Source organism: Hippopotamus amphibius, chromosome 2 (genome assembly GCF_030028045.1).
Source record: "Hippopotamus amphibius kiboko isolate mHipAmp2 chromosome 2, mHipAmp2.hap2, whole genome shotgun sequence".
Lineage (NCBI taxonomy): Eukaryota > Metazoa > Chordata > Mammalia > Artiodactyla > Hippopotamidae > Hippopotamus > Hippopotamus amphibius.
Genome location: NC_080187.1, coordinates 219734835 through 219751381, shown reverse-complemented (window position 1 = coordinate 219751381; position 16547 = coordinate 219734835).

Genomic DNA, 16547 nt, shown 5'->3' with positions numbered 1-16547 from the left:
AAAGAGGCTGTGGAATAGACTGCTTGATAGTAGCAGTTTCTATCATATTAGTGGCTTGAACCACATAGGCAGAATCAGATAAAATATTAACGGCCTGAGGTATGTCTTGCAAAGCACAGATAACTGCATATAATTCTGCTTGCTGAGCTGAAAAGTGAGGGACAGGGATTTGTCGTGTTTTAAATCCCGTATATCCCGCTCGGCCCTTACTAGAGCCATCAGTAAAAATTATAGAAGCATCTGGTATAGGATCAGATTTTGTTATTCGAGGTAGAATCCATTGAGTTCTCTTAAGAAACTGCAAAATGGGATTTTTCGGATAGTGATTATCAATTTTTCCAATATAATCAGCAAAGGCAATTTGCTAACTTACACAATTTTGGAAACAAGCCTGAATTTCTTTAGTAGTTAAATTAATAATTATATGTGAAGGGTCAGTTCCAGTTAAATGCTTACTTCGAGTTCTTCCCTTCAGAACCAACTCAGTTAATAATTCTAAATAAGGTGACAAGGATATTACCATAGTATTTGCTAAAAACAACCATTCCACAATTCCTTCATTTTGCATTAATATCCCCGTAGGTGAATGAGGAGAAGGTAATATAATTAATTGCAATGGCTGATTAACAGTTACTCTCTGTAATTGAGAAGAATGAATTTTATTTTCTACAAGTTTTAGTTCCTCTAAAGCAGCTGATGTTAAAGTTCTTGGACTATTTAATTTTGAATGCCCTTTTAACAAAGCAAATAGGTTAGACAATGCATAGGTGGGGATCCCTATGCATGGGCGAAGCCAATTAATATCTCCTAGGAGTTTTTGCAAATCATTAAGAGTTTCGATTTGATCCGACCTCAGTTCCACCTTTTGTGGTCTAATAGTTGTTCTATCAACTATTGTGCCCAAATATTGATATGGGCTATGCATTTGTACCTTTTCTGGAGCTATTTTAAGTCCTGCTCTATCAAGGCAAAGCTGCATGCTAATATACGCAGAAGTAAGTAAATCTTGATTAGGAGCAGCACACAAGATATCATCCATGTAATGGATAAGATAACAATTAGGAAATTCTAGTCGTACTGGTTCAAGGGCTTTAGCAACAAAATTCTGGCAAATAGTAGGGCTATTCAACATGCCTTGAGGTAACACCTTCCATTGAAACCTTTTTCGAGGTTCTTTATTATTTAGTGCAGGCACAGAAAAAGCAAATTTTTCTTTATCTTTGGGATGTAATGGAATGGTGAAAAAGCAGTCTTTCAGATCAATAACTATTAAAGGCCAATTAGCAGGGATCATATTAGGTGATGGGAGGCCTGGTTGTAAGGCCCCCATTGGTTGTATAACTGCATTGACTGCTCTGAGATCTGTTAATAAACGCCATTTACCAGTTTTTTTCTTTATTGGAAATACTGGAGAGAGTTCCATGGGCTAAAAGATTCTTCAATATGTCCTTTTTCTAACTGTTCAGTCACTAATCCTGTTAGAGCTTCTAACTTTTCTATGGTTAAAGGCCACTGCTCAACCCATACAGGTGTATCAGTTTTCCAGGTCAATGGGATTGGTGCTGGGGGAAGCAGTAAGCTTTTACGAACAGTAGCCACTAGTGAAAAGACTGATATCCAAGACCTTCTCTATTTGCATTACCTTCAGCTGGAATGGGAAATAGTTTCCCTTGATGATATTTACCAAGACCTAACCCTGGCTGATATCCTTGATTTATTAGCATTTCTTGACTTTGCATACAATAAGTATCTATCGTTGGAATGTGGATTTCAGCCTTCCATTGTTGCAATAAATCCCTTCCCCATAAATTAATTGGAAGGTCTGCTATATAGGGTTGTAAGTGGGCTGGCTGCCCATCTGGGCCAATACAAGGTAATATTTTAGCACTTTGCTGCAAGCCATGAGCTCTACCTAAACCTACCACTGTAATGTCTGCGGGACAAGTAGGCCAGCAAGAAGGCCAATGATTACTGCTTATAATTGAAACATCAGCACCTGTGTCTATTAATCCTCTAAAAGCTTTTCCATTTATAGTTACTGAGCACGTCGGGCGTGTTTCTAAAATTTTTTCAGAGAGGAAAACTCCAGCCTCTCCTGTGCTTCCAAAGCCTTTCGTTCTCCTTACTTTTGTACTATTGCCAATCTTATAATATGGCAGAACAAGCAACTGTGCTATTCTATCACCTGGATGGGCTTTCCATGGAACCGAAGTTGATATCATCACTTTAATTTCTCCAGTATAGTCATTATCAATCACTCCAGTATGAATTCTAATTCCTTTTGATGTTAAACCAGACCTTCCTAGTATTAAGCCAATGGTTTCTTTTGGCAAAGGTCCAGTAATTCCTGTCCTGACCAATGTTGGAGTTTCTCCAGGCAGTATAATAATAGATTCTGCACAAGGAAGGTCTAAGGCTGCGCTGCCTGCTGTGGCTGGTGATAATTCCATGGCACTGCGGAGTATTGGGCCACTTCTGTCTGTTTCTAGATCTGATAGGCTCCCTTTGGTTGCGGGGCTAGGAGTGAGCCCCGTTGATAGTTTCCCGACAAAGGGGTTCCATCCTTATGGAAGTTAGATTTACACTGGCTTGATCAGTGAAATCCTTTTCCACATCTTGGACAAAGTCCAGGCTGTTTTTGCCCTTTGATTACATTATCTTGAAAATTAACAGCCCTTCTATCCACTCTCTTCCTACATTGTTTCTTTGTATGTCCTTGTTTACCACAGTTAAAGCATTTCCCTGGAAATTTGTTATTTATTTTCAGTCCAGCCATAGCTTGTGCCATCATTGTTGCTTTAAAGCTCTCAGTTCCCACTCCCTGACACACTCTAATATAATCATTTAATGTTCCCTTTCCTTTCATAGGTCCAATGGCCTTCTTACAATCTGTATTCGCATTTTCAAAGGCCAATAATTGCAAAATAGTATCAGCAGCCTCAGCATTAGTGATCTGCCGCTTGATAGTCTCCTGTAATCTGGCAATAAATTCAGTATAGGGCTCTTTTGCCCCCTGCATGATCTTTTGAAAAGAGACAGGAGCTTGCCCTTTAGCTTCTATTTTCTCCCAGGCTCTTAAGCAACAACGTCTCACCTGTTCTATGGCCTGATCTTCCATCAGAATCTGGTCTAGAACTCTGCCCCAATTTCCACTACCTATCAATTGATCCAAGGAGATAGGAATCTGCCTTGCTCGATTCTGGTTTGCCATAGTTTCAGCATGATCACACCACCAGGTTTTGAATTGTAAAAATTCTCCCGGGGCTAGTACTGCATGAGCCAACGTTGCCCAATCAGCTGGAATCAAACGAGAGCCTTCGGCTACTCCCTGTATGATACCTATGGTGAATGGAGAATTTACTCCATAATTTTGTACTGATTGTTTCAATTCTTTCAATATTTTGAAGGGTATCGGCTCATGTACTGCCTCATAAATTCCATTGGGATTATTAGGATCCATTCCAGGTGCCACCCTTTCATGAATAGTCACTGGAAATGCCATTTGCATAGCCTCCAGATCTCCCTCTTGTCTAGCCTGTAAAATGCCCTTCTGTAAGGGTGGTAAAACTGAGTGTCCTATAGACACAGGAAAGGCATAAGCTCCCCCAGGCGGCATTAAAGAGGGTGGAGGAGGGGGCAGTATAGGAAGTTCGCCCTCCTCCACAAGTGAGGGAGCCGAGGGTCTTAATCCCTCAGCCATTTGTATTCCCTTTTGTTTTTCAGTTTCGTTTGGCACCGCATATGCCCATCGGTCCTCTGACGGACGGGCTTCTTCATCAAAGCTATCATTTGAGCCTTCAGGAGCCCATAGAGGCGCTAATAGAGGCTTTAATACTGACTTAATCAGAGACCACATTTGACCAAACAGAACCTGGTACGGGAGTCCCTTTAGAATGCAGTTTTTTAAGTTCGTTCCCAACCTTATCCCTAAGTACATAAACCCAGTGTTAGCCTAAAGAAGGAAACTATATACAATATTCTCAACTATTTACAGAATTTTTAACAATCGACCTTCACTTGCTTTTTACAAGACCTTCACTTGCTTTTTACTCCACCTGCCCTTAGGAGCTGCCGTAACAGGCATACATCTGGTCGATATTAATCTAAACTTTTATTTCCCATATTTTACCCCGAACACAGACTACCCAAGAGATTTACTTACTGGCAGGATTTTTTCAGAGGCCTCTTACTCTCCTCTTGGGGGCTTCACGGCACTTCCCAATTCTTTACTTTCATCAATTTCACTTTCCGTGAACCTTTGTCACTCAAGCCTTTCGAGCCCCACGTTGGGCACCACTTGCCGGGATCAACTCAGCGACTCGAGGTGAGTGACGGGTGCCGCAAGCTTGAAGAACACACAGACACAGACTGAAGAGAAAGATGGGACCGGGGGACTCAAGACCTCTAGGATCAAGAGCCTCGCTGATTGATCCCACGTTGCTTTTATTGAGTTCTTGGCATAGCCTAAGGGTCTAACACTCCCAGGTTAATCCCATAAACAATCAAAGGCCTCACATGACTGGGGGCAATGATCTTTGTTTGCCTCCTGGGTCCTGATTTGAGCAGGGTGTGGATTTGAGCTGGGTGTGGATTTGAGCAGGGTGTGGATTTGAGCTGGGTGTGGATTTGAGCTGGGTGTGGCATGGGTTTGAGCTGGGCGTGGAGAGCAAAGCAGCCCTGGGGGCAGGAGACCTCTCTCAGAAGGATTAAGGGTCTGTGCCCCACCCGTGTTGGCCCCTCTGCGACTGTGCCTGTCTTAGGTTGTTCCTCCCTTGAGGAATCTTACCCGTCTCTGGCTAACCAGTCATCCTCCAGGGCCAAACACGGTGATATAAGGAAGGCTCTATGCACCACCCCTGTTGGCCCCTCTGCGGCTGTGCCTGTCTTAGGTTGTTCCTCCTCTGAGGAATCTTACCCGTCTTTGGCTAACCAGCCATCCCTCAGGACCAAACAGGGTGATATTAGTCTCCACGCCCCGCACCCTCAGCTCCTCCACTGCTCAAGCAGGACATTCTGAATCCCACCGATCGGCCCACATACTTCAACATTTTCAATGTTTCAAAAAGGTTCCAGAATGTCTTCCCACAATATGTCCCTCCGTTTGTGTCGTCTTTGATTTCTTTCATTAGTGTCTTATAGTTTTCTGAGTACAGGTCTTTTACCTCCTTGGTTAGGTTCATTCCTAGGTATTTTATTCTTTTTGTTGCAATGGTGAATGGGATTGTTTCCTTAACTTCCCTTTCTGATCTTTCATTGTTATTGTATAGAAATGCAAGAGATTTCTGTGTGTTAATTTTGTATCCTGCAACTTAACCGAATTCATTGATTAGCTCAAGCAATTTTCTGGTGGCATCTTTAGGATTCTCTATGTATAGTATCATGTCATCTGCGAACAGTGACAATTTTCCTTCTTTTCCAATTTGGATTCATTTTATTTGGTTTTCTTCTCTGATTGCTGTGGCAAGGACTTTCAAAACTATGTTGAATAGTAGTGATGAGAGTGGACATCCTTGTCTTGTTCCTGATCTTAGAGGGAATGCTTTCAGTTTTTCACCACTGAGAAAGATGTTTGCTGTGGGTTTGTCATATATGGCCTTTATTATGTTGAGGTAGGTTCCTTCTATGCCCACATTCTAGAGTGTTCTTATCATAGATGGGCATTGAATTTTATGCAAAGCTTTTTCTGCATCTATTGAGATGATCATGTGGTTTTTATCCTTGAATTTATTAATATGGTGTATCACATTGATTGATTTGCGTATATTGAAGAATCTTTGCATTCCAGGGATAAACCTCACTTGATCATGGCGTATGATCCTTTTAATGTGTTGTCAGATTCTATTGGCTAGTATTTTGTTGAGAATTTTTGCATCTAAATTCATCAGTGATATTGGTTTGTAATTTTCTTTTTTTGTAGTATCTTTGTCTGGCTTTGGTATCAGGGTGATGGTGGCCTCATAAAATGAGTTTGGGAGTGTTCCTTCCTCTGCAATTTTTTGGAAGAGCTTGAGGAGGATGGTTGTTAGCTCTTCTCTAAATGTTTGATAAAATTCACCTGTGAATCCATCTGATCCTGGACTTTTGTTTCTTTGGAGATTTTTAATCACAGTTTCAATTTCATTACTTGTGATTGGTCTGTTCATATTTTCTATGTCTTCCTGATTCAGTCTTGGAAGGTTATACCTTTCTACAAATCTGTCCATTTCATACAGGTTGTCCATTTTATTGCCATATAGTTGCTTGTAGTAGTCTCTTACAGTGCTTTTTATTTCTGTGGTGTCTGTTGTAACTTCTCCTGTTTCATTTCTAATTTTATTGATTTGAGCCCTCTCCCTCTTTTTCTTGATGAGTCTTGCTAAAGGTTTATCCGTTTTATTTACCTTCTCAAAGAACCAGCTTTTAGTTTTATTGATTTTTGCTATTGTTTTCTTTGTTTCTATGTCATTTATTTCTGCTCTGGTCTTTATGATTTCTCTCTGTCTACTAACTTCGGGTTTTGTTTGCTCGTCTTTCTCTAGTTTCTTTAGGTGTAAGGTTAGATTGTCTATTTGAGATTTTTCTTGTTTCTTGAGGTAGGATTGTATTGCTATAAACTTCCCTCTTAGAACTGCCTTTGCTGCATCCCGTATGTTTTGGATCATTGTGTTTTCAATGTCATTTCTATCTAGGTATTTTTTGATTTCCTCTTTGATTTCTTCAGTGATTTGTTGGTTATTTAGTAGTGTATTGTTTAGCCTCCATGTGTTTATGTTTTTTACAGTTTTTTTCCTTTAATCTGTTTCTAATCTCATAGTGTTGTGGTCAGAAAAGATGCTTAATACGATTTCAATTTACCTCAATTTACCAATGCTTGATTTATGACCCAAAATGTGATCTATCCTGGAGAATGTTCCATTTGCACTGGAGAATAATGTGTAATCTGCTGTTTTCGGATGTAATGTCCTATAGATATTTATTAAATCAAGCTGATTTATTGTGTCATTTAAAGCTTGTGTTTCCTTATTAATTTTCTGTCTGGATGATCTGTCCATTGCTGTAAGTGGGGTGTTAAAGTCCCCCACAATTATTGTGTTACTGTTTATTTCCTCTTTCATAGTTGTTAGCATTTGCCTTATGTATTGAGGTGCTCCTATATTGGGTGCATATATATTTATAATTGTTATCTCCTCTTCTTGGATTGATCCCTTGATCTTTATGTAATGTCTTTTCTTGTCTCTTGTAATATTTTTTATTTTAAAGCCTATTTTATCTGATATGAGTATTACTACTCCAGCTTTCTTTTGACTTCCATTTTCATGGAATATCTTTTTCCAACCCCTCACTTTCAGTCTGTATGTGTCCCTAGGTCTGAAGTGGGTCTCTTGTAGACAGCATATATGTGGGTCTTGTTTTTGTATCCATTCAGCCAGTCTGTGTCTTTTGGTTGGTGCATTTAATCCACTTACATTCAAGGTAATTATCACTATGTATATTCCTCTTACCATTTTCTTAATTGTTTTGTTTTTGTTTCTGTAGGTCCTTTTCTTCTCTTGTGTTTCCCACTTAGAGAAGTTTTGTTAGCATTTGTTGTAGGTCTGGTTTGGTGGTGCTGAATTCTCTTACTTGTTGCTTGTCTGTAAAGCTTTTGATTTCTCTGTTGAATCTGAATGAGATCCTTGCTGGGTAGAGTATTCTTGGTTGCAGGCTCTTCCCTTTCATCACTTTAAATACACCGTGCCACTCCCTTCTGGCTTGCAGAGTTTCCACTGAGAAATCAGCTGTTAACCTTATGGGAGTTCCCTTGTATGCTGTCGTCTTTCCCTTGTTGCTTTTAATAACTTTTCTCTGTCTTTAATTGTTGTCAGTTTGACTACTATATGTCTTGGTATGTTTCTCCTTGGGTTTATCCTGCCTGGGACTCTCTGCACCTCCTGGACTTGGGTAGCTATTTCCTTTCCCATGTTAGGGAAGTTTTCAACTATAATCTCTTCCAATATTTTCTTGGGTCCTTTCTCTCTCTGTTCTCTTTCTGGGACCCCTATAACGTGAATGTTGGTGTGTTTAACATTGTTCCAGAGGTCTCTTAGGCTGTCTTCAGTTCTTTTCATTCTTTTTTCTTTATTCTTTTCCACATCAGTGATTATCACCATTCTGTCTTCCAGCTCACTTATTCACCCTTCTGCCTCAGCTAATCTGCTATTGGTTCCTTCTAGTGTATTTTTCATTTCAGCTATTAAGTTGCATATCTCTGTTTTTGCTTTTTCATTCTTCTAGGTCTTTGGTAAACTTTTCAATCTTTGCATCCAGTCTTTTTTCAAAGTCCTGGATCATCTTCACTATCATTATTCTGAATTATTTTTCTGGAAGTGTGCCTATCTCCTCTTCATTTAGTTGTTTTTCTGGAGTTTTATCTTGACCTTTCATCTGGTACAAAGTATTTTGCCTTTTCAATTTTTCTATCTTTCTGTGGCTTGGTTTTCATTTCCACAGATGAAATACTACTGATACTACTTGATACTCTTGTCTGCCCTCTTGTGGAAGAAGCTATCTAGGAGGCTCATGGGTGCTTCCTGATGGGAGGGACTGATGGTGGGTAGGGCTGAGTAGGCGGAGCTCAAAAAGACTTTAATCTTATTTGGTAGGCGGAGCTCAATAAAACTTTAATCTGCCTGTCTGTCAATGGGTGGGGCTCTGTTTCCACCTTGTTGGTTTTTGGCCTGAGCCTACCCAGCACTGGAGCTTACAGGCTTTTTGGTGGGGCTAATGGCAGACTCTGGGAGGGCTCATGCCAATTAGCACTTCCCAGAACCCCTGTCACCAGTGCCCCTGTCTCCTCGCCAGTGCCCCTGTCTTCTCAGTGAGATACAGCTGCCCCCCACCTCTGCAGGCAACCCTCCAACACCAGCAGGTAGGTCTGGTTCAGTCTTCTATGGGGTCACTGCTCCTTCCCCCTGGGTCCTGGTGAGCACACTTTTTTGTGTATCCTTCAAAAATGGAGTCTCCATTTCCCCCAGTCCTATGGAGGTCCTGCAATCAAATCCGCTGGCTTTCAAAATTTGATTCTCTGGAGATTTTTCCTCCCATTGCTGAATCCCCAGGTTAGGAAGCCTGACATAGGGCTCAGAACCTCACTTTAGTGGGTGGATTTCTGCAGTATAACTGTTCTCCAGCTTGTGAGTCACCCACCCAGCATTTATGGGATTTGATTTTAATGCGATTGCACCCCTCCTACCATCTCATTGCGGCTTCTCCTTTGTCTCTGGATGTGAGGTGTCTTTTTTGGTGAGTTCTAGTGTCTTTCTGTCAATGATTGTTCAGCAGTTAGTTGTAATTCTGGTGCTCTTGCAAGAGGAAGTGAGCGCACCTCCTCCCACTCTGCCATCTTGATCCTCTCCTCTCCAGATCTATTATTAGAACTATTTCAAAATCTAGCTCATTTAATAATGAGAACTCAGTTTTCTTAAATAATTAAAGGTCTGATAAAAAAAATCTGAAGAACAGGAAATTATTTTAAGATAATAAATATTTGTTTCCCAGGCAAATAGTTAAAAGGTAAGGCACAGAATTTTCTTACAATTTCTTATCAAGAGTAGACTACTAATCTAAATAAATTTTATTGTTTAGGAAGAGAAATAGACCCATATTCTAGTTTTGCATCATTGTACTATTAATTCTAAGACAGAGTTTTGTAAACCTTGAAAATAATTCTTCCAATCTTAGCCAGCTCTGACCACACAAGATGATTCACTTTCCAAAATTCCTTTCCCATAAACCGTCTATAACTTAAAAAAAAATCCATTAAGTTTTGTCTTTCCCTTATATCTCATTGTGAAGCAACCAATAATTCTCCTTCCAGAAAAAAAAAAATTACTTTCCTTTAATCTTAACAAAAATACATCCTTCTTATCTTTCACTATCAAAAAAGTCTTACATAGAAAACAAACTTTCAGTTACTAAAGGGGAAAGGGGGGAGGATTAATTAGGAGTATGACGTTAACAGATACACACTACCATATATAAAATCAACAGCAATGATTTACTGTATATCACAGGGAACTATATTCAGTATCATGTAATAACCAATAATGAAAAAGAATTGAAAAAAAAGAATACATAATGCACACACACATCCAAATCACTTTGCTTTACACCTGAAACTAATGCAATACTGTAAATCAACTATATTTCAACTAAAAAGGATATGTCTTACGTTTCCTGATAATTCTTTACCTTATTAGTCCTGGTATTATCATTTACAAATATTAACTAATTTTTTTAACCATCAGTCACCTAACTTTTTACAGAGAAAACTAGGAAGTAAGCAACTGTTAACTGTCTGACACATGCCATCATTCTGTAGCAAATTTATGAATAATTGCATAATTTTCTAGATGCATGTGCTTTTTCCACAGTACAACTTATCACATTTGAAAATGGACCCCAAATACATTTAGCTTCTCTATACTATATTTATAAATATTCCAAAAGCAGACAAACTTTTTTTAGCAATTAATGTTTCTATATTTTATTCTATATGTAAATGATCTAGATGTTAATGAATATGCATTACTTACCTTAACCAAATATACATTTAAGGTTTCAAGTTATCAAAAACTGTTTGTAAAACTATTTTAAGAAGATATATTATAAAACATAATTGTTGAAAAGTTCATTTTTATATTTTATCACACCTTTATCTATTTAATCTAATTGTGCTTAACAATAATGTGTGAGTTGATCATGATAATTTCATGAGGTAAAAAAACAAATCCAGCCATCATCCTAAGTTTTTTTTTTCTTGCTGACAAATTAGGCAACTATCAAAATATCATGGAGACTAAAACCTAAAAAGTTAAACATATGCTTGTTGTGTTTTTACATTAAAAAGAAAAATTCTACTATGCTTGACATGCATCATGTAATTCATTTTTATCATACATTTCATTCATAGGTTGAATTTATAGTTTTATGATCTTAAGCATCTAGTATAAATATGATAAGCTTGTTTGTCTACTAAACCCAGGAATAAAAAACCTGTATGTGTGCATTATATTTACTTCTGACAACTCTGAATACATACTTGTTTTTATTTTACCAACAATTTTTAAAACTAGATTTACTTAACAAAGATCATCTCAGATCATGTGAACTTAAAAAACTAGATTTGCTTCTATATTTTTGAGAGTTTTAAGATTATTTTATATGCACTCATTTATTGCTAAGCCAATTTGAATAAAACTTCTTTAAGGGATTTTATAAATTAATTTAAAAATAGTTTTGGAAGGTGGAAAATGTCACATACACATTACACACATGCTTAGATACATAACCATACAGACAGATCAAAACAGAGTTCTTATATCTTTCATTCTAAAATTTTAGCCATGACTCAGTGAAACACAGTGATACAATCTAACTGATTTATCTCTATATATTTATCTCAACTATGTTTCTGGCAAATGGGACAAATAAAGGTTACCTGTTTATAAATATTTGTGGCAACTTGTAAGATTTTGTTTTGGCCCAACATGTAATCTAACAGAGGCTGTGGACAAAATCTTAGGCCAGTGACTGATGAGACATCTAGCAACTCTCTGGATATCTCTAAAACCCAACCCAGTGGATGAAATACTGAGTATGTTCCCAAATAGCTTGTCGTTCTCTTTTCAGCCTCAGGTAGTTACTTACTGCCAACAAAAAATTGTCATGTGCCTCCTGTTTTTACAAGAATGAAGTCAGTAGCCACTGCAGCTGCTGGCCTTCAATACATCCTGAAAGGAGATCAAGAATGAGGTACACCATGCTCTTGGAAAAACTGGCAGAACAGGCCCTCAGATAGTTAGATACCTTCAGGAGAAGAGTTTATGAGCCCAAATTCTTCCATCATCTCATATCCAGAAAAACACTAAAATCATTAACAGAAACATCTGCTCATCATGACTAGCAGTAACCTTCTTGTGACTAGCAGCAATCTTCTTGTGACTAGCAGTAACCTTCTGCCAAAATGTGTGCTTGATTGCACGTGTCCCCCTTCACCAAAATCACATATATACTGGTCTCCCTATCTTTCCTCTTTGGAGAAGTTCCTCAGAGCTATCTGAGAGGCTGTCTCTCTTGCTACTGTCCTAATTTTGGCCCCAGTAAAACTTAACACACAATTCTTATGTTGTGCATTTTTTTCAGTCAACAGTTTTGCAGTCAATGAAGGGACCCAGAACAGACCTCTCTCATCCATGTGAAGCCTACAAGGAACCAGAGCTTGGTACTAGCAGAGGCCTTTTGTGCCCATCTACCTCCTTAAAGAGTTCAGAAGAACCAAATTCTTCTGGACTCAGATCTTCTGCATTGGTTAAGGATTCTGAGTTTTATTTGGAGGAGTATAATAGGTACCTGGCATCCTAGTTGAAAGATAGTGGGGGAGTGTTCACCCAGTTGAAAGGTACTTGGAGGGCTGGTTGAAAGAAACCAGGGTTAGCTCAGTTGAAAGATATTAAGCAGTATGAGCTGAGTGGTTAGGTAGAAGGCTGATCTGATGCCTTGCTCAATTCAGCTGCTTTATTAGAATTTATCAGAATAAAAGGGAAGATATTACATGTGAGTTTTTCTCTGAAGAAGAGGGACAAGACTCCTCCCAGACAGTTATGGCTTAACCAAGAAACTGATAAATTTATGGGAGTGGTGAATACAGAGTCCTCATACCATGCAGTGGTCCCATAGGGAAATCCACTGATTAATTAAAGACTTGCTCATCTGGGGGTCATGCATAAGGGATGGCCATTCAGTGATCCAAGGATCCATGACGGTCTTAGAAGGGAGAAACTGAGCCATGTAAGAAGGCTGAAAGGACTCTAGGGTGATGCCTAGAGGAATTAAGCTCAAAATCAGCACACTGGCCCACCACACAATTTCATTAGTAAGTTTTATTGCCAGGAAATTTAACTTTAAAATGGGAAACAGAGCCTCTCAACACAGAAACAAGTGGCATCAGAAAGGCAGCCTCCAACGAACACCCCAGCCAGGTTTAAGTACATACAAAAATTATACCTACAAGTGCATACTTAATTGGGAATCAAAGAAAAATCTTGCCCTGAATATAGTCAATATGGGCTCTTTTATTGCATAAACAGTTGTTAGAGAAAGCTGGTTTAATAAAACCTCTTTTCAGAATTCTGACCCTAAGAGAACAAATCCTTTTAGGAGAACTTACTTTTCTCTCCTTGTACCTTAAGATGCAAATGTTCTACAAGGACTCAGGAACACTTAATTTATCTAGACAATATCTAGTTCCTGAGATTGAGGGGGAAAAGGGGCAGGGGAAGAAGCCTTTTAAATTTAACTTATTCCAACTGTTGTTTATAAACTAATGAGTTTTATATTGTGATACCTGATTCATGACTAAGTTTTAAAATGAAGTTATGAGACCTCTGGTTATGTCTTATCTATATGTCTATGTGTGCAAACATTTCTTTAGCGTTTGATGATATTATAAAAATTAATTTGCAAATGAGCTTATTTAATTGTCTTAAAGGAAATTAAACACTTATACAAATTCTCAGAAATATAAAAGGAAACTGGCCAGAATGAATTTCAAGTTTATGTGAACTGGAACATATTCAATATTAAATTAATACCTGGTATTAAAGTTAAATTTGTTGATATAATTAACATAAGCATATCTTTAATCAACATTAAGTATAATACTTTTAATGTACCTAGGCTTAACAGAAGTCAAATTAGACCTCATTATACCTGTTGCAAATCTGTCCCCAATTAAAATAACTTGATATGATGCAATTTTTTATAAGTAAATTAAATGCAAATGAGATAAGAACTTTTGGGTGAACTTTTTAGGAATAATTATGTATTAGGAATGTCTACTTAAAATAATATCTCCAGATATTTGGTAACTTGAAATTTTAGAGTTGTGCTAAATTAAGTTAAATGATAAAAGTTATCGAATAGTTATGTCTTTCCCAAACGAAATAAGATTCTTAAACATTAATTGATGAATATTGGCTTCCTTTTACACAGAAACTAAAGGTTTTAGGACTATTAACAAATATGTTTAGTGTCACAATGAGACATTTTCCATAAGAAAGCACATGTTTTTTAGAAATTATTATTGGTATTTATGTTTGCCAATCTAAAGAATGGCTCATGTAAAAGACAGTTCATAATTGCTTACTTATTGGTTTTCACTAGAAATTAAGGTCTTTAAGAGTTTATGATTCTAATTTAAATATGTAATTAAAGCCACTTGAAATAATAATAAGTACTGAAATTTCAGTACACAGTAGCAAAGTAGGGTGTTATGTTTTCAATAAAAGAAGGTATAAGGGGGACTTCCCTGGTGGTCCAGTGGTATAGAATCTGCCTTCCAATGCAGAGTATTCAGGTTCAATCCCTGGTCAGGGAACTAAGATCCCACACTCTGCAGGGCAACTAAGCCTGCATGCCACAACTACTGAGCTCACATGCCTTAACTAGAGAGCCTGCATGCCACAAACTACAGAGCCCATGAGCTCTGGAACCTGTGTGCCACAATTACAGAGCCCACATGGCCTGGAACCTGTGCACCACAACTAAAGAGAGAAAACCTGCACACCACAACCAGAGAGAAGATCATGCATTGCAACAAAAAATTCTGCATGCCTCAATGAAGATCTCACATGCTGCAACTAGACCTGACACAGCCAAAAACAAACAAATAAATTAATTAATTAATAATTTAAAATATTTTAAAAAAGAAGCTATGAGAAATGGAATTGCATTTTGTTAAGAGAAAAAAAAAGTAACATTGTCCTAGAGCTGGTTGTTTCTGAATGGGACAAATAAGGGACAAACTAATACAGATACAGAAAGTTATGGAAGGTTTGTGGAAAAGTAACCCTGAGAAAAGAGTTTTGTGCCTGGTCAGGAGTGGTTAAACTTATTTACTTATTTTTTTAAACTATCTTTTTCCTATAATTTATTAGTCTCTTTTTTCTAAACTTTATTTATTTATAGGTTGTGTTGGGTCTTTGTTGCTCCATGGCCTTTCTCTAGCTGCAGTGAGTGGGTGCTAGTCTCTGTTGTGGCGCATGGGCTTCTCATTGTGCTGGCATCTTTTGTTGTGGAGCATGGGTTCTAGGCACAAGGGCTTCAGTAGTTGTGTCTCACGGGCTCAGTAGTTGTGGCTCTCAGGCTCTAAAGCACAGCCTCAGTAATTGTAGTACATGGGCTTAGTTGCTCCACAGCATGTGGGATCTTCTGGGTCCAGGGATCAAACCTGTGTCCCCTGAATTGGCAGGCAGATTCTTAAACACTGCACCACCAGGGAAGTCCAGGATTGGCTAAGTTTAGATTGAATTTATTTAAGTAAATGAATTTTCTTATTAAAAGTAAGCTGATGCAATACTGGAGTTTGGTTTTCTCTTTCTGTTAAGAAAACACACCTTTCTTAGACTATTAAGCTCATTTTGATATCAGATTTTTGTTTTTGTTTTTTCCTTTCAAGTGATCTGTTCTGTATTTTTCTTTAAAATATTCTATTGTCACTTTGACTAAGTGAATAAGTATTGGATCTTTTTGGGTTTTTTTGACAAATTTTCCAAATTCTTTTGATGCTCCTTTAACCTCCAGTTAATTTTGGGATGCTTTGAAGGGCTCCTGAAACATACCAAAGAGAGCTATTAAACTGACTATGTTCACCTGTAATGTTAAATTACACAAGAAGCATTGTCAAATGAGTAACAAGTCTTCTCAGTTTATATTGCATGGGTAAATTTATTAATCAATATATTCTAGAAATTATATGGAGTTCCTAAAAATATGGTATGACCTGGTAAAATGTTATCAGTCATAATTCTAGCTATTATCTTAAGATGTATGTCACAGCAATAACTGTGTCTCTTTGTCAATTGCATTGTAATCAGATCTTTAACCATGCCTTTTTAAATGTTTTGTCATTCATAGCCAATTATTATTTTACTGCCATACCTTTGCAAAAATGCTTCCTCTTCAAGATGATTCTTAGCAAGAACTTTTTAAGTACAGCTTTATGATAACTTTCAGATCATACCAATGAAATGGGTAAGACATTAATGAATTCTAATGTAAAGCCTTATGGATTCATAAAAATGTTAACAAAAAGGGTTAGTTACATAGGACTGACTGAACTGGTGAATACAGTAATAATCATTACGGTTTCTATCTGAAATATTACTGGAGGAGTGGAAAAAGATGGTGGAGTAGTGGGACGTGGAGATCACCTTCCTTCCCACAAATACATCAAAAATACATGTACTTGGGGAGTGGCTCTTGGAGAACACCTTCTGAATGCCAGCAGGAAACTTCAGACCACCGAAAAGGCAAGAGAAATTCCAGGTAATTGGGTAGTGTGATGGAAAGAAGGAAAAAGAGAGACAAAGAATCCTGAGGAGACCAGCCCCTCTGGGAGGGAGCTGTGTGGGGGGAAGGCTCACACACACTGGGGAGCCCCCTTGCTGGCAGGGAAGGACAGGGGGAGCTTCGGAGCCCCCAGAAGAGAGAACAATGGCAGGTGTGCCAAGAACAGAGTGGAGAGATCC